The sequence below is a fragment of the Ambystoma mexicanum genome, chromosome 8 (genome assembly GCF_040938575.1).
Source record: "Ambystoma mexicanum isolate Mex_15411 chromosome 8, UKY_AmexF1_1, whole genome shotgun sequence".
In the NCBI taxonomy this organism is placed as follows: domain Eukaryota; kingdom Metazoa; phylum Chordata; class Amphibia; order Caudata; family Ambystomatidae; genus Ambystoma; species Ambystoma mexicanum.
The window spans coordinates 771,526,018-771,553,215 of record NC_090929.1 but is presented as its reverse complement, the minus strand read 5'-3'; positions in this window follow the sequence as shown (position 1 = coordinate 771,553,215).

Below are 27,198 nucleotides of genomic sequence, written 5' to 3'. Positions count from 1 at the left end.
ACAGCAGAGAGCCTTATTTCCATGAAGAGACGCACAAACAAGAGCAGAGAAACCCAATTGCCATACATAGCAGTGGCCGAGGGTATGAAATGGTAGACAATACCATTACAGCAGAGGAAACACTTATTGAAAGAACATCCCCAACAAACTTATAATCAACTCTTCATTGCACCGAACCAATTCATCCTGTCTACAAATGGCTGTGCACATCAATGTGTAATGTACGAAAACAATCCTTCAAATCTTTACGGTCATTCCTCAATCAGTATGTCAAAGGGAAAGAGAAAATGAGAATGAAAATGTTGCAAACCATGGACTCCTGTTCAGTTCGCAAATACACAGGACTGCAAGGACATTCATTAGCCTGCATTTCCAGGCCTGCTTGCAGAAGCACCTTCCCCCACATCAAAATGTTAGCAACACACCATTCCACTATATGAAATCAATCTCGTCCAGAGACTGTACTATGCAAAAATTCCTGCTTAACAACTGGACCATTTAAATCACATTCTCCTACATGGCACACCCAAAGAACTCCTGGAAGACATAGACCACACCCAAAGCAAATATTTTGGAAATGAAGAACCCTATAAACTCTACTAACTTTAGAAGAGTAGCGCCAACCTAACAGATGCCAGCCTTCTAATTAGACATGTGCAAAAAAGAAATATCAAAGTTTAAAAGCACATCTGCTGAAGTGTGTGTGTTGTCGTAGAACTTCTTATACAAAGAGCACCAAAACTGTAGATATAGTGTGCAAAAGAGAAGACAATGAGGAATCCCAATGGTTCAAATTAGCTCTCTACCTTATAGCAGAAAACAAATACTAAATTACTATACCCTCAATACTTTGCACATACTGCACTACAAAGCTTGATAATAACCAAATGCCTTCACAGGTTATCACTAATAACTAGGAAATATTCCCACTTTCAAAACCACTTCAACAGCTAAATTTGTATGAGACCATTATAATCCAAACAGTACACCCATTTCATGCTATGCTATGCCTTCACCCTAAAACAGCCAGGTTACCTCCTTCTGAATTAGTAAAAGGCATTTGTGGCAAAGTAGTTTATTTGCAATTGGATCTCAAAAATAAATATAGACACTCTTGGAGTGCAATGGCCAATAGATCAATCTTTGATTATCCTAGTGAATGGTGTACCTACAAAAGACAAAAAAAAATGGCAGCAACTATTAGACATGAACAAAGTTAGAGAAGTCAATGGCGGTCATTACAACCTTGGTGCTAAGTGCACCAACTTTACCACCATGGTGTAAACTACATTTACACCATGGTGGATGGCGGATTTACCGCCCCATTCCAAGGTGAGTGGGGCGGTAAATCCCCATTTCCCATTTTCCCTTCCCCATTCCCATTTTTGCCCCATAGGGCATAATGGGAGTGGGGAAGGCGCTAATTAAGCCGCCGTAAATTACGGCGGCGTAATTAGCACCATGGCGGGTTAGCGCCATGGACTTTAACGCCTGCCAAAAGCAGGCGTTAAAGCGGGAATCCGGCGTTAAGGGTTAACGCCGTCGTGAACCCTTAACGCCGGGGTTGTAATGACCTCTAATATCTTTAAGAGAACAATGAATACTACAAAGAAATAAACATTGAAGAAAACCTAAAAGAAACCACTGAAATAATTCAGGATTCATCAAGTGGCCAATTTGAACTTGTAGATCCTATTACAGCATCCAATATTTTAGACTATTATACAATACACCCCTCCACTCCCAAGACAGCATAGACGATGCACTATAAACATGTCAAATGCGGCAAGCCAAAGGATCTCCAATCAGCATATGGGAGACAAGTGTAGAAGCACAAGCCTTTCCTCTACTATTTCCTTCTGGAAAAGGGTGAAGGTCTGATGAAAGATGCACACAAATAACAGCAACAAAATACCGCTCATTATGAATGTATTCTGAAAACCACCGATTCAGATAAAACATTGAATACATATTCCACCTCCTCTTTGAAAGTGAACTAGCAACTTTGTCACAGAGTTGCACACACATTGAAAACAGGTTCCAATTTTTTAAACATGTCTGCTATGCAACTACTTAAAAAGGCGCAAGACAAAGATGAAGTTTTGCAGTCAAGTATCAGAAATCTATTGGCAAACATGCGTGGTATGAAAGAATACTGGTTCCGATGTCACGCAGATGTACAGTATATGCTACGCAACCTTGGCCCACCCACATGGTTTGTCACTTTAAGTTGCACAGCGTGTGCATGGGAAGACTTGCACAATTTCCTACGCATAGCAAACACAAACAAAGCAGGAATAGACATGAAAATACCAGGAGAACTCTGCTGTCTTGACCCTGTAAATGTTTCCAGGTACTTCCATCATCGCTTTATTGCCATGCTGCACTTCATCTGTAATAAAACAATTCCTCCCCTCCTTGGAGAAAAGGATGTCAATCCAGCGGAGCACCACACATCCACATGCTTTTGTGCATAAAGAAGCTCCTAAATTTGGTAAGGAGAGTGATGCCACTGTTTTGCAGTTCATTCATAAATATGTCACTTGCAAAACCCTTCAGAAAGTGCACATAGTGAACTAGATGCACACATCTTGTGGTTTCAAACACATACATGTGGCAAGTATTGTCGATGCAGATATAAAAACAAGGTAAATACTACCCCAAATGCTGCTTTGGTTTCCCCCAGGGGTCTGCAACCTTTGGCTCCCAGATGTGTTTGGACTACCATTCCCATCCGGCCTGTACAGCATAGTCAATGTCAGGAGATCATGGGAGTTGTAGTCCGAAACATCTGGAGAGCCACAGGTTGCCGACCCCTGCGACCATTTTCAGCAAATGGACAAGTAAACAGCTTCATGTTCTTCTATAAGACACAGTGGCCCTCATTCCGAGTATGGAGGTAGTCATGGTGCTATTTGTGCCATGACTAACTCCCATACCGGTACCGACTCCGACTTGGTTCAATGGGGACTTACCGGTGTAGTCCGACCTTTGCGGGACTGGTAAATCCCTATTGAAAAATCCAATCCCCCCCATAGGGCTCAATGGGAATGGGGAAGTAGCTAATAACGGTACCGCAATTTGCGGTACCGTTATTAGCTCTGAAGTCCCTTAATGGGTCCGGTCCATAATGGCTGGTCAGACCAGGCGTTAAAGGAGGGACCCACTAAGGGACCTCGGAATAGGGCGCAAAGGGTTTACCGGCACCGGTGTCCTTACCGGTGTCGGTAATCCCTTTGCGCCCAACTCGGAATGAGGCCCAGTGTGAAAGGCAAATCGCCTAAAAACACAGACAGCCTCATTACACGGTAGGCGGTGAACCATGGCGCAATTAGCGCCATGGTTCATGCCGGTAAAATACCGGCACCACCTTGGTGGAAAGGGGAATTACCGCCCCATTCCAAGGTTGGAGGGGCGGAAATTCCCCCTTCCACCATTGCCCGTCCCCATTCCCATTTTTGCCCCATAAGGCATAATGGGAATGGGGAAGGCGCTAATTACGGCACCGCAAATTGCGGTACTGTAAGTAGCTCCCTGGGTCCCTTTGCGGGTTGGTTTTTAATGCCTGCAAAAAGCAGGCGTTAAAATCCCCAACCCGCAAAGGGACCTCGGAGTAAGGCAGTAAGGATTTACCGGTACCGGTAAAATACCAGTACCGGTAAACCCTTACCACCTACCATGTATTGAGGCCCACAGTACATTAAAAGAAACAAAGCGTTAACATACATCAATGATTACAATGCAATCATTGCCCTCTTGTGGAATGCAAACATAGATGTGCAGTACATTGCAGATAATTCCACTGCTGGTGCACAATATGTCACAGCCTACTTAACCAACGCTGAGAAAACAGAGCTGAAAGACCTCTGGGATGACATATCATCTGACAAAACACTGTCACAAACATGACACAGCTTTGGCATAAAAATGCTCTCCCATAGGTGATGTGGTTGCTACGAAGCTGCAGACCGTTTAATAGGCACAGCCTTATATGGGAAATTTGATAACAGTCTGGCTAAGCCTTGTTCCTGCTGCATCCAGACAAAGAGTGCTCAAATCATACCAAGACATAGAAACAATAGCCAAAAACAATCCCAACAGCCAGGACCTTTTGAAAAACAATGTATTGGACACATTCTACCCAAACAGGAGTACTGCTTTGGAAACCATCTATACCACATATCCCAACATTTCTCGTACACTAATAATATTAAACCAGATGAGAAAAAAGGTAAATACATAGTCAGAGGTTGTGAAGGCAGCCTGGTTAGACTTACCAAACCCAGCCTGATTAATCATATGAAGCTATCATTTAAAACTCCTCAACATAGAGAACATTGCTGCATGTCCCTACTCCAACTTTTTAAACCATGGAGAAAAGAAGATTTACTAGACACCTTTGTCTCCTATGAAGATGCAATGTTGTTACAGCAACCGTAACCAGCCAGCACTCATGTGCTGTGCCTGCCATAAACTAGCACCAACTGTGTGCACATGCGCAGATACAAGCGGCACAGCTTCTTTTGCCAACGTGGCAACCCGCCAGCCGCTCCCGTCCCAAACTGCATGGTCGGCCGCCTGTCTCTACTTGTGACTAAACCACTCCTATGAGTCTTTACCAATAATGAGGGGTGGGTGACACATGCCATCTCAGTGTCCCTCCCAACTCTCCTTTCACAATATGACAGCCTTTGTTCATACCCCCGTCAGCTAGGCTTTCACTACATGAATTTCTCTGCTCTAGCCTCTCACATCCAATGCAGCTTTCATGCCGTTGCAGCAAATGTCGAGCCTCCGCGCCAGCTGATGAATCCCGAGCACCTGTACTGAACAACCAGACTGCACCATCACTTACAGGGAAAAGCAAGGTAAATGGCCTTCTGCCTTGCCACTCCACTGGCGTGCTACAGTAGCCCTATTAGCTGCCACATGCTTTTGCCACAGCACTAAACACTACATGCCAGATACAGTAGGATCACATACCTGCCCCTTTTTTAACTTACAGGATCACAGGCAAGTTACCCTTCCTAGATGCATACATGGACTCATATAAATGCCACCTTAATCGACGGTGGCACACACCCTTGGGTGACACCGAGAGAAACACAGGCAGGGTTAGTGGAGTACTGTTCGTGCCCTAATGAGAATCATTATAGTTGCTTCAAACATAGAAAAGATCAGTTTTTCACAAATTTGATGCATTTGTATCTTCCTCCTGTAGGGAGACCATATCTATAGCCCAGAAGAAGGCAGTACCATCCAAAGCCGAAACATCACTGGAGGCAACACTTTAGGTGTTCAGCAGTCCCCACAATTTCCAACTACTTATTCCCTGACGTAGACCTAAGATTAGGTCACCTTCATGTCCGGCATCTGACACCTAAGAGGACAAGAGAGATGATTTATTAACCATACTTCTTTAAGCAAACAGAATTAAGAAAAAGTTGCAGTATTTCATATATCCATTTTTGTTTGTGATTGATTGTCTCTGTTCCAATGCTACCTACATTTGTGTTGTGGGAGTGCATGTGCCGTTATATATGCTAAATGACGGCTCTGAACATGACTTTGTAGCCTGTACACACATTGAAGAATGAGTTTTCCATGTATGGTAATATCTATGTATGTCTATGTACTAATGTATGTATTGGGTGAAAAATGACAAAATAATTGATTTAAAAATCAACTTACCAGCCAAACTAATAAATGTGGTGTAACTTGATCCAGAAAACTGTCAGTGTATTTGCATGTTTGTACCAGCAGATACGGAGCAACCTTTGTTTCGGATATGAACGGGCTAATTAATACAGGCCCCTATCAAGCCCCAATCAAAGAATTGGCTGCAAAATATAAAAAATCTTACATGAACTAATGTGAGTCATTAAACTTATGTGGTAGGAGGCCCCCAATGTTCCATAATTTGTTTAGCCGAAAGTCCTCCCACATTTCAGGCTGTCCCTTCGGTTACCCTTCAATGCAAGTGAAAGCAGTATAACAGATATGAATTTCAAGCATTACAAAAACATGTTGGACAATGAACGCCAACAAGAGGAAGAAGTTCAAGCACAACTAAATGTACACTCCTGAGGGCAGTTAACCTTCTGTTACTGAAAGCCAAGAACCACTTGGAGAGCCACTCATAGTATGTGAAGCAGAATCAGCCATGACTGAAGTAGAAAACACCATGTGTCAGAATGAGCAATCTGAACAAAACTTTGCTCTGAACAACATAGCATTTTCCTGGAAGTAACTAAAGAAATTGAACATGGTGTGCAACACGAAACAAACACTTGTACCTGTCAAAATTATAAACCTGCACTCCTGTATGTAAGCGGTGAAGCTAGTTCAGGCAAAACCTTCTGAACAAAAATCATCAGCAAGTTCCTCCAAAAATTAACAAACAAGAAGCTTTCAGCTGTTGTAACAGCCCCGACAGGTTTAGCTGTCTACAATATAGGAGGTGTTACTTTATACTGATTGCTGATCCTTCCAATAGAACACCAAAACAAATTGGAGTACTACCACTTTTCTAGCAAAGCTGCTATTGTGCTATGCAGAATTCTAAAACAAATGAAAATGCTCCTAATAGATGCAGCGAGCACGGTATTACAATGCCTATGTGTCAACAAGCCACAGCAGGACTAAATAGCACAGAAAACTATATCTCCAACACAGCAGGTTTTGAGAAAATCTTAACATTGTGTTTAAACTGTAGAGTAATACTAAAACTTAACCTTGACGTGGAACAAGGTTTAGGTAATGGAGCATTTGGTACAGTTGTTGGCTTCCAGACATATCCACGTGACAACAATATTCAGTTTGTCAACATACACTTTGATAAATTTTCAGAAGTTAAAAGGATAGAACACTCAACATCCCAATTACTTCTTTTCAAAGACATGTATGTATGCAGGGAACAGTTTTCTCTGTCTCTTGCATATGCAGTCACTATTCATAAATCGCAAAGGTCTAACCCTAGATCAGGCATTGATTGACATTGGCAGCACAGTCTTTAAAGAAAGTATGAGTTACGTAACACTATCATGGCTACGTAAACTTGAAGTACTATTTCTAGTCAATTTTTGATACAAACAAAGCCAAGGTTGACATTCCTTGCATCATAGAGTACAACAGACTAGGTGCAAAACTTGTTAAAAGAAAATCAATGCAAACAGAACCTATGAGAGATCTCCCAGCAGTACCACCAACAAAAATGTAAAACAGCTGCTACTCCATCAACTAGCACAAACACAAAAGGATGTAGTGAAAACATAAATGAACATCCAACAGCTCAAAGACAAGTATGTCTTCAAAAAAAACAAGTGGAGCTCCAGCAAATGACTCAGACACAGAACTGTCAGGTCCATTCAAGTTCTCCAATACAACTGGTGTAAACTGCTTTGCAAACGTAGCAATCAATATTCTGTTCCAATCGCCACCAATGATTGAAAACATTTACTTGAACGATACAGACCAGTGCCCAGATTACAGAAACTTTGTACTGGTGCAAGTGCAAAGTTTGCACAGTATTACCAATAGTGCAAAGTTTTCCCAATTTTAAAAAAAAACACTGGGACATATTAAAAAAATCACAGCACCTTGACAAATACAGTTTGGTATATTAAAAGCACCATTTCTAAAATTGTCGAGGTGCAAAAAAAGAAGCATTTTCACTACTTTTTAGTACCAGGGCAAAGTTGTATCTTTGTAGCACTATGGCAATTTTAGCAATGGTGCTTTTAATATGCCAAACTGCACTTGTCTAAGTGCAATATTTTTTTTTTATGTGTCCCACTGTTTTTAAAAATAGGGCAAACTTTGCGCTCATGCTACTACCGTGCAAACTTTGCACTTGGACTGGTGCAAAATGTCTGTAATCTGGCCCCAGTTCTGTTCGCAAATGCTACTCCTTCACAGAAATGCAACAAACAAACCTGACAACACTTAGTGCCTCAGGAATAAGGCAGGAATTGGACTACTGTGCGTGAATGGTAAGAATCACCATAAACACACAAGAAGATCTACAAGAATTTCTGATGTACTTACTGAAAGTGCTTGAAACCAAAAAATACCTATAAATGAAATCTCCAGATTTCATATATGTGGAAACATACATGCACTCTCTGCAGCCATATGGCAAAGGAGCAAGTCCCTAATGAACACTTTGTATATGTACCTATACCTAATTTTCAATCCATTCCATTTCAGCAGCTGATGCATAATGCAAATGATGGCATATTATGTACTGTTTGTAATTCAGAGAATCGGTCTACCTTGCACATAAACTCACATAGCCAATACGTAATAGTAATGCTTCTAAAATACAACGCAGATGGTACCAAAAATAACTGTAAGCTTACTAGCTTCAAACACGAGCAAGTATCGCTCAGCATGAAAACCTTCACAACAGTTGCCATTATCACAACACCGGTGCCACAACCAATGCAGGACACTATACTGCATACATTAAAAATAAATGTGGATGGTTTCAATGCAATGATACTTCCATTATTCTAAAGCAGTAATTACCAGCAAATCTAGCAAATGCCTATTTAATATTCCTGAAACCAAAATGTTTTCACTGACCTATACATGTAGCATAGCATACTGCTTGATAACCACCAACAGGTATGTAACTGTTAACAAAAAATACCCTTCTACCCTGTGAAACTGTTACAACTTAGCATACACCAACTAGCCTGTGAGTACATAGTTCCACTGCTGTAGAGTTATTTCCCCTATGACCCAATGATTACAGACTCAGAAACAACAACTGTGGAAAACACACAATAATATTGTTTCAACCATAGTACTTAACATGTACTGAGTATAAGGGTCTACAAACTGTCTTCACTAACCTGTAAAACTACCAACTGTTAGAATAAGCCAACTGCTTTCTAACTGTACCCATACCACTGCAATCAATATGGCAACTGTCATGTAACTGCACCCATAATACTGCAATGTCACTTGGCAATAGTGGAAAACTTAAATCTGCCAACATAAATAAAGATGCTTCAAAAAATACCCTGCAAAACGGTGAAACTGTGAACAGTTAGAATATGCCAACTGGTATCTAACTTCAACAATAATATTGCTATATTACTTCCCATTGCTACAAAAGTTCAAATCCACCAGCAAAAATGTAAGTTTTTCTAAAGATACCCTTTAAAACTCATAAAGTATCAACAGACAGAATACGCCAACTAGTATCTCTGTACACCCACAGTACTACAATGTTACTTCCAGCCGTCAAACTGCTAACATCCATCTTCAAGAATGAAACTACTTCATAAGATGCCCTCGAGAACTATGAAACTACCAACAGTTAGAATATGCCAACAGGTCTCTGCCTCCACAATACTGAAATATTAGTTTTCAATAGTACAGGACTTACAATACGCCAACAAGAAACAAACTGCATAAACTGATAGTGTTAAAAATGTGAAACGGATAAACAGTTATATTCTGCCAACTGGTATCTAACTGTAACCATACCACCACCACTTCCCAAAAGCAAAATACATACACCATTTGAATTCTCCCTACTGCAACAGTGCTTGAAACAGCAATACCACATATGTGTACACCTTAAACATTCCTATAAGTACTGCACACTTCAATGGAACATAGTATAACACGTAACGTCAAATAAATGTACCATTGATTATATTTTTTTCTCCCAAAGACCCAATGATTATGCAACTGAACACAGGCACTGAGCACATTGCACAGTAAACTTGTGTGAAGCAAAGTATATGTAATGTACTAATTATGAGGGTCCACAAACTAAATAAATACGTGAAACTGTGTACAATATAAAATTATGAAGTACCTTCCTTAACATGTTATGCTATTTTTTTACACAGACAACTATACAAACATTTCTCCTGCATTTCCACATACAACAAACCAAATGTGTGCCCGCAATGGTACCATGTTCAAAAGTGCTATTTCCACTTGAATGGTATTCTGTCACTGTGTTCCAAAAAGTATGCAGTATCTGTACAGTATATCTAGTAAGTATACGCTTATTGATTTCATTGTTCTTTATAATGGGCAAATTGCATTTCTATACACATGTTTGTGAAATGCTTATGCCACGGTGCACAATCTTGGGTGCATGGCCGTATTATGCTGTGTTGGTTGTGGCAAGCCCCTAGACTGTTCGGTGCATGGCCTATGGCGTCCAGCCATGCACCCAAAAGTCTGGGAGCTGGCCACAACCACCACAGCATAATATTGATATGCACCCAAAAATCTGGCCAGTATCCACAACCCACACACAACAATTAACCCTTACTTTCACAATAAGAACACCATCTACACATATTGAAGTAGCCCACCAACTCTGTTTTTCCCCAACGCCAATATCACCCTAGCATGCAGACTCCACTACCCTACTCTAAAAAGCCCTCTTCCAATCACTAAATAAGCCCAAACATGTTTCTCCAACTGCCCACCCAACACTCCCTACTGCAATACTTGTGGATACATTCTTGGTGCTATACCTATATGTCACTGCAGTACTTGTGCCAGTGCCTGGATTATTGGGTACATGGCCTATCTATAGCCTATGCAAACGTCCTCATATCACCTACATTCTACTCACCTAACCTAATAAAGCCTCCCTGCATTCACCATGGACCTGCCCGTGGACTACAGCGGTGTCCGCGGACAACCACGCCCCACACGGTCTTCTTCCACCTAAACAAATACATCATATCAACCATCTTTCACTCAGCCACCCTTGCCAGGCCCTCTTCCCATCACCAAATGCCCCAAAACATGTTTCCCATCCCTCTCCCCCAACAAGCTCTCTGAATGCAACATGGCATGCATTTCGGAAAAATATTACACACATCACGCTTTCCTCCAGACTATCAGCAGGCACAACGCTTACCCGCGGACATCAGACATCCCTCCAGAACAATCAAAGTCCTACCTGCGGAGCAAACAGGGAAAAGGGTCTGCGGGGCAGAGCAAGATATAATTAATTTTTGGGACCTACATTTTGCCTGTTTTAAAAAAATACTGGATGGATTTAAACCAAATTTACAAAAGCATGCTTTTGAGACCAAGTCGGCACTCCTGCCGCTGCAAATTTTGTGAAAATCCATCCCGCGGTTTGGACTGTAGGTACGCGCAAATTCTTTTTCCATTATGTTTTTGAGCAAAACTTTGCCCCCTCTTTACGAAACGTCACCAACTTGCACTTACCATATACTTTATTTGCAAAGTTTGGTAAAGATTCGATGGGGAATCAGATGACAGATTACAAGATGAATCACACAAGCGTGTACGTGAAATCGATGCAAGGGCATGCCAACCGAGGTAGAGAACTGCTGCTGCCAAGAAAATTCTGGATGCTCAGCCTACATAGAAGACACACCACCGGTATGCGTTACCGAGCTGCATGACTTCACAAACTTTGCGTAACAGTTCGCCCTTGCAATCCAAGTAACAAATAAGTATATTATCAATGTGATGTTGTTTTTACCACTGAAACCAATAGAATTTCATGTTTTCCTACCACTTTTTCCTAACTTTAATAGGTCATTGATGAATGAATTCAGTCTGTAAATTTAGTGTGGTGTTCGTAGGACACCTCCAGTTTGATTCGGGACAGGCCGGACAGCCGCAGTGTTTGTAGGACACCCCCATTTTGATTACGGACAGCCCGGACCGTTGCACGGTCGCGGACTCCAAACAGGGCTTTTAAATAAATAAACCACACGCACACACCAACAGTACATACATGGATATTTATTTACACACAGAAATACACTCAATTAGAAAAGCCAAGGGGTAGCAGAATGGAAAACATATATGGGGGAATTGGGATTGTCTACAGATTGTTCATGAGAGAAGGAAGGGATTGAGGATTCATCATAGCATTGTTGATTGTAGGAATTTGGTAGGGATGACTGGCTGGGAGAGGGGGAAGGGGCACAGGTACAAGTGGGACAGTGGTAGCGAACATTGTCTATAATATGATTTTTTACAAAGGTCATCAACTGTGCAAAATTAGCATTTAGTTCATCCATTTGGTAGACCGAGTCAATAGGTCATGGGCAGCATTTGGATTTTGGGCCTGTCTGTAGCCATCTTCTTGCTTATTTGGTGGTATTTCTGGAGAACTTTCTTCATTTGTACTATGTACTGTTAAAAAGAAAAAAATGTTTAGTGACATGTGAAACAATTTACATTAAAGGTGCACATTACAATTTTTAAAATAGGAACATTAGAGTTATTTCCATCACTCATTTCATTGTGGGGGAAATGTTCCTCTCGCCACTCCAGGGTGCTTGCGATTTCTGTTTAAAAAAAGCAATACTTCTATTTCTTACAAGTCATGTACATAGGACAGACTCTAATGTTACAGGAAGAAATATAGTATTCTTATTACTTTTTGTATGCATTTCTTTTTAGTGGACTTGCTTCTGAGAGTTGCTTCTGACTGTGTAAGCAAGACTGCTACAGGTCTATTGTTAGATGTACAGGTCACTTTTGTGCTTGGTGCATTCCATTATGTTGCGAACCCTATGTAATTGTACTTCTGGTTTCATAAGTACAGAGTTTGTAGACATAATACATTTTTGAATGTGCTACATTTCTGTGTTGCACTTTAACATCTTATGTTTGTTTGCTGCACAAAATAACTATGTAAATCCCTGTGCTTTTGGCCAGTGTGAATGCTGTCCACAGTACGCAGACACTCGCTCAATCTACGGACTCTGTGGCTTTCGAGTTGGGGGGTCAATATGATGTAAGGAACATGTAGACAAAATGAGGGTATCCTGGTAAAAACCCATGAAATTCAGTGAAAAAACTTTGTTAAAGGGACGTTATGGTTAAGTTGCACTAATACAATCCTATGAAATTCAATGAAAAAACTTTGTTAAAGGGACGTTATGGTTTCAAGTAAAACCGAAAAACCTCAGAAATTCAGCAGTTATGGTAAGCTAATCAACCATAACTTATGCCACCACCCTGCACTGCTAAGACTAACACCCAGGACTTCAAAGATGACTTCACAAATGTCATTGATGCCCATAGCCACACCTATGTCACCAAAGGTATATCACTATTTTTTGTATCTACATTATGACACTTGCCAAAAAATAAAACATGGGCACATTTGCAAAACCATGCTTTAAGGTCCTTGCCAATGCTCCTTACACAAGTTTACTGGAAATCCGCCCATGTTTTATTTTTTCAAAAGTGTCAAAATGCATGTACATACAATAGTCATACAACTTTGCCTCCACATGACAAAATCCATTCAGACTTTACACAAGCATTCAAGGTTGGGTCTATAATCTTTCTGAAAACCTTTGTCCACATTCGTCAAACGGCAACAAAGTTATAAGCCATCTTAAAATGTTGAGCACCCCTCTAATTTAGCACCCTCTTGACAAAATCCCACCAAACATTACAAATACATCTATATCTAGATCTAAAATCGTTTTGCAAACTTTTGTATAGATTCATCAAATGGCACCACATTTATAAGCCTTTACAATATTTTGGCACCCCCCCTCTAATTGTGTTCCCTCTTGACAAAACAGCTCCAGACTTTCCAGAACCAGGTCTAGAATAAAACTCCAAAATGTTTTATGCAGTTTCATTCAGTGGCATCAAAGTTATAAGCCATCCAAAAGCTGCTTTTCACAAACCCAGTAATGCAGAAATGGTCATAGATGTCCCCGAACATCTGAAGTGTTCGCGAACACCACAGGACTGTACCCGAACATCTTTTTTTCCTTCTTACGGTCATATCCCATACGCATCACCCCCACCTACCCAGAGATTGTTTGATGAGTTTGACAAGTGCAATGTTTTGATTTTTTGTAGGTTTTTACTGCAATGTTCACAGACACCGGCGGATGTCCGCGAATCCAACATGGCGGGCGTTTCCAAAAATCTGACGCATTTTATGCTTTTCACCATCCAATAAGTAGGTGTACCCGATGTCCGCAGACTTCACGTCGCCTTCTGAACTAATCAGAGGCCTGTCCGGACCGAACAGGGAAGTGAGTCAGCGGACAGAGCCCAGATATCACAAATTTGTTTTACCTAGTTTTGGGGCGTTTAAGAAAAAACTACTGGATGGAATTACACCAAATTTACAAAAGCACGCTTTCAGGACCAAGCAGCTGCTCCTGCCACAATTTTGGTGCAAATCCTTCCAGAGGTTTTGGGCTGTAGACGTGAGCCATTTCTTTTATTTTCCATTGCGTCTATGGAAAAAAAATGAAATTTTGGGACCCCCCTTACAACTTTGCTCCCCCTTGATGAAACCTCACCAAACTTGACAGAAGCATTTAGATTGAGCCATTTACTTTCTTTCCAACGTTTGGTAAGGATTCATCCAGGGGGATCAAAGTCATAAGCCGCCCAATCAAGTGTTCTCCGTATGAATTGAGCAATTAACCATAACTACCGGGCTACTACCGCAGACCCTGTAATGTTTTACAGGGCCTGCGGTAGCAGCCCTGTAGTTATGGTTAAGTTGCTCAACTCATAGAAAGAGCACTTTTTGGGTTGGGTTTAGTTGCATTTTTATTCTTCAAAATCAAAACTTACTTTTTCTAAATTTCAAATGATGACTTGGATGCTAAATGATTGTCATTATTAAATAATGTGAATGTATCCATTATATCATTCTAATGCATATTGAATTCTACCCTATATTGTACTCATAACTTACAATCTGAAAGGTTTAGCTCTTTTGGGTCACAGAGAGAGTGCAAGGTCTCTGCTAGGATGAAGACAGCTGGGAGAAACTAGGCCTACCTGGAAAATGAGAAGAGTAGGTGGGTACGATTATGGGCGAGGGTATGCGCAATTTCCATTATTAGAGAGAAGGAGAGGACAACCGCAATATATACCATGGCCACAGATGGATAAAGATAACTTGAAATGTAAACTACCTAGTTTGACTGCAGGTGCGGGAAAATAGATCAATGAGTTAGAAAGGATGACAGCGGGAATGGTGTTAGCATTGGGTGATGTAAATTGCCTGCTAGCAGCCATCCTGGGAGAGAGAGCAGATGATATTTGGAGACAAGCAGGGTATGCCAATGTAACAGCACAAAACATGACACATGATGCAGCACCATTTAATAATTGCAGAGCAGACATATGGAGAGCACTTAAAGTACAGTATCCCAATACATCAGTCATGGGTGAGATTATGACAAGGAAAATGGGCAGGATGAGGACCCTGTTGCCTATATTCAAGAGATTCAGGAGCGCTGAAGGCTTGAGATGAGAGAATCATGAGATAAAACAGTGGCATTAGTTTACCACATTTTGTGTCCGGGACTGCCTGAGCTAGTGCAAAGGCAGATGAAGAAACAGGTAGGGATGGAAGCGAAGACTTGACCAAAAATACCATTGTCTGTTGTGCATTATTGTTGATTGTTGCAAGAGAAGGGTGGGGGGCAGAAAGCAAGAGAAAGTGAAGTTAGCTCAGATAAAATTGTCGATGTTTTCTATAGAAGGGGTGGTATTGACAAGTGGTGAAGCTGCGGTAACACAAGGAGTACAGTCAGTGCAGTCAAGTAATATAGGGTACCCTGCAGATCAAGGTGGATGTAACTTTGGCCACGAGGTAGAGGGAACGTGCCTAGAGGCAGACAATGTGCATTTCAGAACTCCCAAGGAGGAGGGGGCTTTTATTGATGACAGCAATGTTGGAATTGTGGGAGAATGGGACACATAGCCAGAGCGTGTCAGAGTTAGAGAGGGCATGCCACAGAACTGGCAGGCTCCAAGAGGAGGGATGTACTACTCTCCGCAATATAATATAGAACCACAGGAGTATTATGTCTAAGATCACACACAGAATCAGACGCATGCACCACAAATACAGCAGGCAAAACAAGGCCCACAACAAGTGCAGATGTCACAAGGGTATCTACAACAAGCGCCTATACAAGCACAGCAAGTATTGGCACAGCAAGCAGCGGCACCACAATGGAACACCAATGCAGCACCCCCACAAACACCCATACCTAGGATAGGGAGTGTGACCATGTTAGGAGGAAATCCATTTACGGGTACTGGGATGAATTTATATCCACAATAGGACATCCCACTGAGCGACCTAATGGGTTCAGTACACTGTGACACCAGACCCCCAAGCGGAAGCAATGGTCAGGGTAACAATAGGAGGCAAGACATTTTTGTTTCTTGTAGACACTGGATTGACTCTTTCCTGTGTTCGAGAGGGAACATACCCAATGTCTGGCATTGCCATGAATTCTCAGGGATTTTCTGGGGTGATGAGTTTGGTTCCTTTTACTGACGATTTACCAATTTATACAGGAGAACATGTGTCTATGCCACTATTGTTTGATTTGATGACAAAATTAAACATGACAATGGGGGCCATAACAAGTTGGGCGGTAACCCTTAAATGCGGCAGTAATGCTATTACTGACATATTTAAGTGTCTGCCAAATTACAGGTTTGACAGTATTTACCACCAGCTCTGAGCTGGGGGGGGGGATATGCCAGGAATTTTCCTTTTTATTCGGTGCTATTACTATGCTGTAATACTGCCGACGGTAATCACGCAGAAAATTCCCCATTGGGTCCAATGGGGAATGGGGAATTCCCGAATGGCGGTGCCCAAAGACCGGATGGCGGTAGCGCTATTAGCACAGGCAGTATCCTGGGAGGGAATACCACCGGGATACCGCCCAACTCATGATGAGGCCCAAAATCTTTTATGGACAAAGGGATTCTGTGTTCCACTCCAGGAATACATCTTCTGAATGTAAGAGAGATAAAATTGGCATTTGCAGGTCAAAAGGTATTACGAGAGGTCCCTTTAGACTTGGAGGTATTCTTGTATGGAGTGAAGGTGCCTGGTCCCAACACAATATAAAAACGAAACAAAATAAAGGATGCACCCCTGTAGGGAATGAGACCAGGAAATGGATTGCAAGTTGTGCATTTAGAGAACTCTGCTGCCCAGAGAGCGCTGTGCCAGACATTACACGGGCAGCACATTATAATAGCAAAAATCGTAATTGATGACATCACATTACATATACATAATTCTTCAATACGATTGGGTTGAGTAATCAGCACTACATAGAAATGTAGGCGCTGACCGCGTAGGATTGGCTGTCGCATGGGTCTCACTCCCTTATCACGTGGGTCAGCTGGGCTAGTCTTCACATGTGAAGGTCAAACTTTGTTCACAAGATGACATACCTCTAACTAACCTGAACTACACAATGACCATTGGCATGCAGAGAGTAATGTTAGACATAAAGCTATCATATCGGTCCACATGTTATAGCCTCCTCCATCTAAATATGTACATTCTAAACCATGATTTTACAGGTGCAAGGGTACCTTTGGCCTATGTGCCTAGTGTCTCACAATTCAATCGAGTGGATGGATGGGTGCTGGTTTTGAAGAAGAATATATGGTCACACAGGATTAGGTATATGGTGGGACGTTGAGGGAGGTCTGGAGGGGAAGGGTCATCCAGCCGTTACTCCAAAGTGAGAGAGAGGAATGTGGGCAAAGGGTCTGTAGCTGTAACTTCTAAAGGTGAGGGTTGAGGTGGCAAAGGCAGGTTTGTGGATCTGGATGGTCATGCAGGCCACAGCCTGCTCCGGTCACACACAGGGCAATGAGCTCAGAGTAAGAAAGAAGGATACTGAGTTTTTGCAGCAATGCAAGGCCAAGCTCTTACGTGAGAAATGGGTCTGAGCAGAGCTGCCAGGGGGAGGAGAAGAGGATTGGCAGAGCTCACTGTGTGCAGTGCTGGGCAGAGGGAGAGATGGCTTTTGAGAAATAAAGACACAGCATAGGAAAAGATGACATTTTAGGGTGGCACAAAATGCAGTCTAAACATCTCCCTGAATGGCTTTGTTTACAGTCTTTTGCATAATTTACTTTAAGGCCCAATTGTCAGAATTGATAAACACATGTGGGGGTATCTCCCTCCATTCAGGTAAACAAAAGATCCATGTCATGTGGGAATGTCACGGGGGTCCGAAACAGGCCTTTCCTCCCTTACATTCCACCCTTTTGTTACTACTAAAGTAATGAATATCTTTGTCCAGTGTTTCTGTGTTCATCTGCTTTCGTTACTGCTGCATCCCATGCTGGAATCCCTTTTATTGGCATCCATGCACCCATGCACGGCATACATATCTCAAGCTTTCACCCCTCCTAGCATACTCTTAAGGAGTGCACGTCATATAAATACAACCCCCATCCCCAGGCAGGTCCAACTATACCTCATGATGGTTCTATAAGTCTTGGGGCTCATCAATCGTTGTATGCCACAGATTATCTACTATATCTCCTGTGTCATACACTGCAGTCATGCAGTATTTGGACTCATTATGTTCACCTGTTTGTACTTGTGTTTCCCAAGTATCGCAAGGCACCTTAGTTGGGTTACCCATTGTCACCATCATCATAGCACTACTAGGGATTGCTTTAGCACAGAAACAAACCCCTACCTGGCACACACAGAAAATCAGTAGCAGGAAAATGATGATGGGGTCCTTCATCTTCATTGCAGTTCCAAGCCATTATGGTATGAATTACGCGTCAAACCAATCACTGGGTTGGACCCCTTCTTCCCATTTCATTCTCACTCTGAGTTGATGTTTAGCATAGAATGGTAACTTTAGACTGTGCGATAACTTTTTGAAGTTTTATTGGTCTTCAATAAACACATACAATTTTCTTATGTTTAACTGTATACCTTTTTTAGTAAGATTTGTCTTGTTGGTACTTGTTGTATTATCAATTATACAATTTTTCTCCACACTTTTTCTCCACGTTTTTCTTTATCTTTGGCAGTTTCCTATTGATTTCATGTGGATGTACTGGGTTCCTCTGTAGGTCCCTTTTCTGATTCACTATTGGTTTCTGTGTGGAGTAGGTGTTCCAGATTTTGTGGATGTATTTTTTTTTGGTTTTGGTTTGTAGTTGCTTCTTGTGTCATTTTTTCTTTGGAAAGTGTATATTCTTCCCATTTTGTTGTCAATTTCATCTCTGATAAAGGTTCTCTATTTCTTGGTTTTGAGATCTTCAGTGAAATTAATTCCAGAACATTAAGGTTTTTGATATTTTCTTTCAATTCTTTAATTTCTTCTATTGTTTTTTTCATGAACTACTGCTGCCTGGTTGATAATTCTAATCATCATCTCTCTTGATGTCTTTGTAAGCAAAGCTTCCCAATCTTGCAGTACAATAGTGTTCTCTTCCTCGAATGAGGGAAAAATGCAAATTCTCAAACCACGAGGTATCCTTCCTACCTCCAGGTACATTTTCATTGTTTTTATTTACCACCTTTTTGCTAACTCCTTTTTGGATGCTGCTTCCAGTTGTTCAAACAGATTCCTCAGTGATGTGTGACGAAGTGTCTCCAAAAGTCTGTCAATGTCTAAGAAACAATTTTTCTGCGAGGTCATGTACAGCAGCAATCACATGTGATAGTGTCCAGTTATCTGCATCTGAGGAAGGTAAGACAGTGCAACATGCGCTCCCCATTTTTTGGGAAAAACACAGCCTTCCATTGCTATAAGGTGATCTAGGACGTAGTGGTTCTGCATCATCGTCAACCGCAAGGCTCTTATTTCCACTTTGATGACGTTGAACCCCTCTTCAGTGTCGCTAGCCAGTTGGATCAGCTCCCATCTGACTATCTGGAGCCATTTGTCATTTGCTCGAGCTTGGATACTTTGTTTCAGTGATGGAAAACATTTATCTTCTGAGTTGAAAAGCTTGATTTGGTCATTCTTCTGAGCCAGGAGGTCAGAAGAGTCTCTAGAGAGGTAGTTGGATGCTCTCTTTTTGCGCGATACCTGACCTTGCAGCTGGTTTTCTGTCAGTTCATTATAGATGGGGGGTTCTTCCTTTCTTGAGTATGATGCTGGCGACAGTCCGGTGGGCACCCTCTCCCCTGGACATGGCTTTCCGGGATCACCTTCAGGGCAGAATGCAGCAATGCCAGAGCACAATTGTCTCTCCATGATTGTGAGAGATGCAAATATGCCTGGTTGCCACATACCCAATAATTGTCCCTCAAAGCAGCAGTTCCTTTTCACATATCCAGAATGATAAGTGTTCTATTGCAATGTTTGTTTGATCCCAGAGCCACCTTTCCTTCTCCACGGAAGCAAAGTACCTGTTGGTCTTTGTCCGTATGCACCCTTAAGCCTTCGGGAACCTCGGTTCGCAATATCAATGATTAAATGATTATTAAAATGATCAAACATAAACATAAACATAAACTTAAACAAAGTTTGAATGTGTCCTCATGCTGTATTTTTATTGGTTTCTCGAGAGCTGTGACCCAAATAAGCTTTGTGATGTATGTCGACCATATTCCTGCACAGGTGTCTTCCATCCACTTTAGTCTGTCATCTGTCTGCTCGCGTAGTGCTTCAGCCTTGCACATCACTGTTGCCTCATGCCATTTGCTTTCAGTAAACATAGTCCCCTTAATTTAAAAAAAAATGGCTCCTTAAAACATGTTGCACCTTCTCGTCTTTTCTTGCACAGCTTTTCGGCAGGAGGTTATAATTGCAATTTTCCTGGGTGTGCGTGGAAGGCACTTCGCATTCTACACAATGCAAGATGAAGGAGACACAGGGCTTCCACTAAGGGGGTTTCCTGTGGCACTAACACTTAAGGTGTTCCTGATGCGTGGGGAATCAGCGAACACACATAATAAATTTAATTAGTGGCCTGCTTGCCGGTGCTGCTCATATCTGAGTACCATTTGTTAGATTGTTCTGGGTGATGGGGGTCTTCAATTGCATCTAATCCAAAGCCACAATAGGCATCATATTTATGCTGTTGTATCCCCCTTACCTCTTCCCTTTCCCTCCTAGGCCACCATGGACATAGATAGCATTGTGGAAATAAATAGGAAAAATACCTGTGTTCAACAGTTACTCATGATTACTATTAGATTTCCAGTACTCTGTGTTTGGAGCTAGTGTGGTAGCTTGGGACATAGCATGCTTGAATTTAACACTTGAGGTAGGATGTAAAGGAGTGTGTGGTGTTGCAAACGCTTCTGCAATTGGGTGGTCGTTTTTCCTTGCACAGCTTTTCGGCAGGAGGTTATAATTGCAATTTTCCTGGGTGTGCGTGGAAGGCACTTCGCATTCTACACAATGCAAGATGAAGGAGACACAGGGCTTCCACTAAGGTGGTTTCCTGTGGCACTAAGACTTTAGGTGTTCCTGATGCATGGGGAATCAGCGAACACACATAACAAATTTAATTAGTGGCCTGCTTGCCGGTGCTGATCATATCTGAGTACCATTTGTTAGATTGTTCTGGGTGATGGGGGTCTTCAATTGCATCTAATCCAAAGCCACGATAGGCATCATATTTATGCTGTTGTATCCCCCTTTCCTCTTCCCTTTCCCTCCTAGGCCACCATGGACATAGATAGCATTGTGGAAATAAATAGGAAAAATACCTGTGTTCAACAGTTACTCATGATTACTATTAGATTTCCAGTACTCTGTGTTTGGAGCTAGTGTGGTAGCTTGGGACATAGCATGCTTGAATTTGACACTTGAGGTAGGATGTAAAGAAGTGTGTGGTGTTGCAAACGCTTCTGCAATTGGGTGGTCATCATTAGATTTGAAGAAATATTGTGGTCCCATAACAATTTTACTCCATCCCATGTTAGCTTAGTGACTTCTTGTATTAATGTTCCCACTTTCCCCCCCTTCTTTTACATTATCAATGATAAAAGACAAACTCCAATAAAAACCCAAATGCAACAATATAATTGAAAATACTATTGCTAAAAATTATAGTCTGCACTCATAAGAGTAAGCCCTAGTGGCACTAACATTGTCCCTACTGCTATCTGACTCTATTCTCTCTGTATTCAGAGGGCTTTTCTCAAACCACTTTCATTCCACTCTAATTATACATTCAATTGTTATAGTACTGTCACATTCATTGAGATGCTTTATTCGAGAGAGAGTGAGTATTCAGTTATACATTATATGTTTTCATTATTTCCATTTCTTTAGTCTCTTTCAATAATTGCGAAAGTAAAAGTAGTGTGCATTACTCCTCATCGATATTCATGCACCCTACTCTTTCTTACTTTCCTGTCGGGTTTCTCTCATTAAGGCACTATTATTCCATGTTCCTCTGGCACTACCGTCTGTGGTGCTACATTGTCATGCACTTACCTAACGTCAGACAGATGGATCAAATATTTCAGGCCCTTTACCTTCACTGCCTAAGCAGTACACTATATAACACCACATAAGGGCCGTGAAATCTTGGCGAGTTCCATCTCCTGGCTAAACTGCAGATGTATACTAGCTCCCCTGGCATTATTTGTGTTGCAGGACTTTCAGTTGCTGCTGTTATTGTCTGTCCTATTATTCTGTGTGAAGGTTGGTGCTATTTGCTTAGCAATGCTTCTTACTGCTCATCTTAACTGCATTAAGTACTCTTTGAACTCTTCCCCCAGGATCGTTGTCGTTTTATGGGCATCTGACACTCTCCTGACCGGGCAAAGTAACATTTGCATGTGCCTTCCCATCACTATTTCATGCAGTGACAAGTGGTGGTCTTTGCTAGGTTGTGTGCAGAGTTGAAACAGTGCTAAATGTAGGCAATGCACCCAATTTTTCTTGAGGATGTGACACAGTTTCGATAATCTGCTCTTTTCTCGACAACCGAGTTTACTTGCAGGTGATAAATTGAGCACATTTAGTGTTTTATTCCTAATAGTGCAGTTACTTCCTTCAATAGGTGGGAACATCTCTCTCATCAAAAACTTTGCAGCACATTTCATGTCCAGGTGTGCACAATGTCCTGCTTCCACCCAATGTGAAAAGGGGCAGACCACCACTATTAAATATCGTGCTCCATTGCACCTTTCTCCCATGTCTGCATAATCTATGTGTAGTTCACAGAAAGGTCCAATGGGGTGCGGTAATGTTCCGCGCAAAGTGCGAAGAGTCATCCCTGAGCTATATGTTTGAGATGTTATACATTCAAGACATTTTGGAGGTTTGGAACAAACAAATCCTTCTGAATGTCTGCAGCTATGTGCTGTTTCGTTGTGTGGGCACGGAAATGCAATTGTTGAAATGCGATTTGCAATAATTCTACAGGCATTACCATTTCCCCCGTTGCATTCTGTCTCCAAAGGAGATCTGTTGGTGATTGTGTGGAACCCCTTTCTAACCATAAATTCTGTTCTGCTGGTGGCGCTCTCTTTTGTAATTCTATTACCTGTGCTATTGACAATGTATTATACCCATCTTCTTTTTGTTCCTCCACCTTGCTTTTCTGCACACATTCTGTAGGTAATGTTTTTAAAAGGTATTCTGCCTCTTTAGCTGCAGCATCTGCTGCTGCGTTCCCTAGTGAGATTTTGTCAAGGTTGTTCGTATGGGCCTTGAATTTTACCAGTGCTACTGCTAATGGTTCCGCAAGTGCCTTTATTAATTAATTTAATAGTTCAGCATATTGAGACCCATCTGCTCTTCTGAGCCCCCTTCTTCTCCATCTAGACAGTCCAGCATGTACCTTGGTGGTTACATATGCTGAGTATGAATAAATTGTCACGGCACAACCTTTAGCTGCACGGAGTGCTTCTATCAGTGCTACTAACTCAACGGGTTTTGCTGAATAGGGCATGGGCAAGCATTTCTGTACCATATTCTCCCTCTTCCAACCTCACCACTGCTGCTTCTGCATGTTTTCACCTGTGTCTGGACAAATCGAAGTTGATCCATCTATTAAGTACACTTCCCCTTCACTCAATGCATTTTCACTCGCTTTTGGAATGTAGTCTCCGTCCCCCTCTTTTCACTTGCTTTGGGAATGTCGTCTCATTCCCCCTCATATGTGGCACAATTATGATTCTGCATGCCTTCTACTGTGCATGGTTCTATGAGAAAAGTGGCTGGATTTACTGTTTTACAACATACAACATGAATGTTTGGGCTTGATAATATTATCTCGTATGCTGTTGTAGTGTGGATTTGGATCGTTCAAGTATTGCGAAGAGGGAGTGCTCCAAAAGCAAGGTGACAGAACATCCCATCATGATGGTGGAACTTTGTTCGATTACAGAGGCGGCTGTGGCAAGAGCCTGTTTGCAAGAAAAGTGGTCTTGCGTTACAGAGTCAAGAGTACTGCTGTAATATGCAAGCGGCTAGTACCCTAATGATGTTTTCTATGTCAGCACTGCAGTCATTAGTGTCCCATCTGAGTGGGAGGATAAAAAAAAAATCCTGCTCATAATCTGGTGTGGCAAGAACGGGTGCTGTGCAAATCAGGTCCTTTAGTGTATTGAAAGCGGTGTGCATCTCAGGTGTCCATGTTATTGTTTCGTTGTCTTTCTGTGCTTCCTTGAGCCCTTGTAGTAATGGTCTTGTCTAGGCAGCATAATCTAATATCCATGCTCGGCAATAATGACATATTCCAAGGAATTTTTGCATGTCCTTCACTGTGTGGGGTCTCGCTGTTGCTCTTACTGTTGCAGCACTGTCTGGGATTATTCTTTTTCCATCTTTTGAGATCAGTTATCCCAGATACAATACTTCTGTGAGACAATGATATTGGAGTTTACTTTTGAGTACCTTGTACCCCTTGTGTGCCAACAGGGTGAGTAACTGGGCGGAATCCTTCCTGCACATTCTTCCCCCTCACTGCATATTAGCAGATCATCCACATACTGAATTATTGTGCTTTGAACGGCAATGTTGCCAGGATCTTCGTGCAATATTCTGTCGACAATTCTGGGGCTCTCACAGTACCCCTGGGGCAATATACAATGTTGGTACAATCTCCCCCATAGTGTAAATGCTGTCAGATGTTGGGAGTCTGGGTCAAGGGGAATGGAGAAGGTGTTTTTCAAATTCACTACAGTAAAATGTGTGGCCTTCTTTGGGATACTGCACAAGATCGATGCCGGGTTTGGAACAAGAGGGGATTCTCTCTGGACAATATCATTAAGAAGGCAAATGTCCTGCACCATCCTCCACAACCCCCCCTTACTTTTTTTTTATCAAATAAATTGCAGTACTGCATGGGGAATTGGAGGGGACAATGATTCTAATTTGTGTATTGTTTCTTGCAATACTGCTCCTGGCTTTATTTTCATCCTCATGGGGGTCACTTCTTGTAATCACCCTATATCATGGCGATTAGTGGTCCATAAATTTGATGGTACCTGCTGTAGATCTGTATTGCAAAATGATGGTGATGCACTGACGACAGCCTTGCGGGGGTTGGTAACTCGCCTGTTTTGTACTATTATGTCACAAGGCATGCATATTTCCATGATTATTTCTCCATCATGGTCATCGTCAGTGAACAACTCCTCATCTGTCAATTTGCGTAAAGCCCTATTTGGGTCTATGCATAACAATGTTCGCCATTCACCCATGCATGTCTAGCCGAATCGCCACAATACGTATGCTGACACTTGCACACACTGCAAGTCCATTGAGAGCACTGTACCATGTAGTATTTCGGGTGCTGCTACAGGTCGGAAGATAAAATCAAAGGGTTCCCTCCACCCCTTCTGTGTTGTTTCTAGCACTACCCTTGCCAATACCTGTATGCCGTATATGAACATATATGCATTGGTGGGAATCCCTCGTTCTGCTGTTTCAGTTGCTATTGTTTGTATGATCAACAACGCCCGTAGGGGCACATGCCGGGTGTAGAACATACCAAGCCCCTCTCTGTGAATGCAGTGGTCATGTTAAGTTTTCTGAGGAGATCCCTCCCAACAAGTCTACAGGTGAGTCTTCATGGTACAGTATGGGTGCTCTCACTGTTTTCCCCCCTATCTTTGCATCCAAAGCTTTAGTGTAAGGAACCATGACCACAGCCCCAGAGAATCCCTGCATCTCAAGATTTTTGACAGATAGTGGAAACTTGCCTTCACGTAGACATGATTTCTCCGACCCCCGAGTCCAGCATAAAGATGAACTATTTGTTTCCTATCTCTCCCCCAACCAGTGATTCCTCGTCTGGGCGTAAGGTAGTTGATAGGACTGGACACGCAAGGGTTCTCTGTGGGCTCTCCTAGATGGGGTGACTGTCAGTTCCCGGGCATGAGAAAGCATTGTCGCTGAGCACACATGCTCCCCGGAACGGGGCTGGTGCACCATTTGCAGTTGAAACAAAGGGGTTGGCATGAGTATGGGTCATTTGGTTTTGACGTGTAAGACGTGTCTGTATATTTTGCGGTGGTTGTCTGGGTACATTGGGTGATGCCATATATCTGCTATCATTTTGCTCATCCTGTGCGCATCCTCCCATTGGTAGCCCCTAGGGGCTACCTGGGCGTGGGTGCCGATACTGGCATCTCTGATTATTTTGATAATTGACCATGGGACGGTTACAACATTCCCTAGGAAAGTGGCCACACCTCTCACACGACCAACATGCTCCCTTTCCTCCTCCACTACATCCTTGCACTCCACACTCTCCTCTGTGCTGCCCTCTGTATCCACTTCTTTCTCTTGCAGGCCTTCCCTGCCACTGGGGTCTGGTGTATTGCTTCTCTCCTCCCCACTGCTCCTGACCATTATCCGCCCATGTAGATGCCATTCTGGTCTGTAATGCTACCAATCTCTCCCCTTCTTCTCCCTGCCATTCTTGGGGCAGTCCTACAGTTAACGCTGCGACCTTCACTAACTTGCTCTGTACAACCTTTGCTTCGTCTGCTAATCTTCTTTGTGCTATTTCTTTTCATCTCTCTTTGATCCTCCTACAGTAGTGTACTATACTGCTCTGTATTTCTGGCCATCCTTTGGCTTCTATCCCAGCAATTATATCAAGGGGCTTCTGTACTTCTTTTGGGAGACCGTTTTTAATAATGAAATAAAACAAAGAGGTGGATTGGTCCCACGCTGTACCCGTCTCTGCCCGTCACATATCCTGCATCCGAAGAATGAACTGCAGAGCCTCTTCCTCATCCCCAATAGTGCATTGCATAATGGAGTGTACATCTGGGGTGTCGGGGAAGGTCCTCCACAATGCACCCCACACTTGTGCTCTTACGTTATTAAAGGACACCCCGTCATGTTGATCATTTCCCATTGTCACAGCCGGGGTCCCCCGCCTTCACCCACACCCCGCCTGCTTGGTCACCCACTGCCGATACCAAGAGGCTTTTTATATCCCCAATTGCTA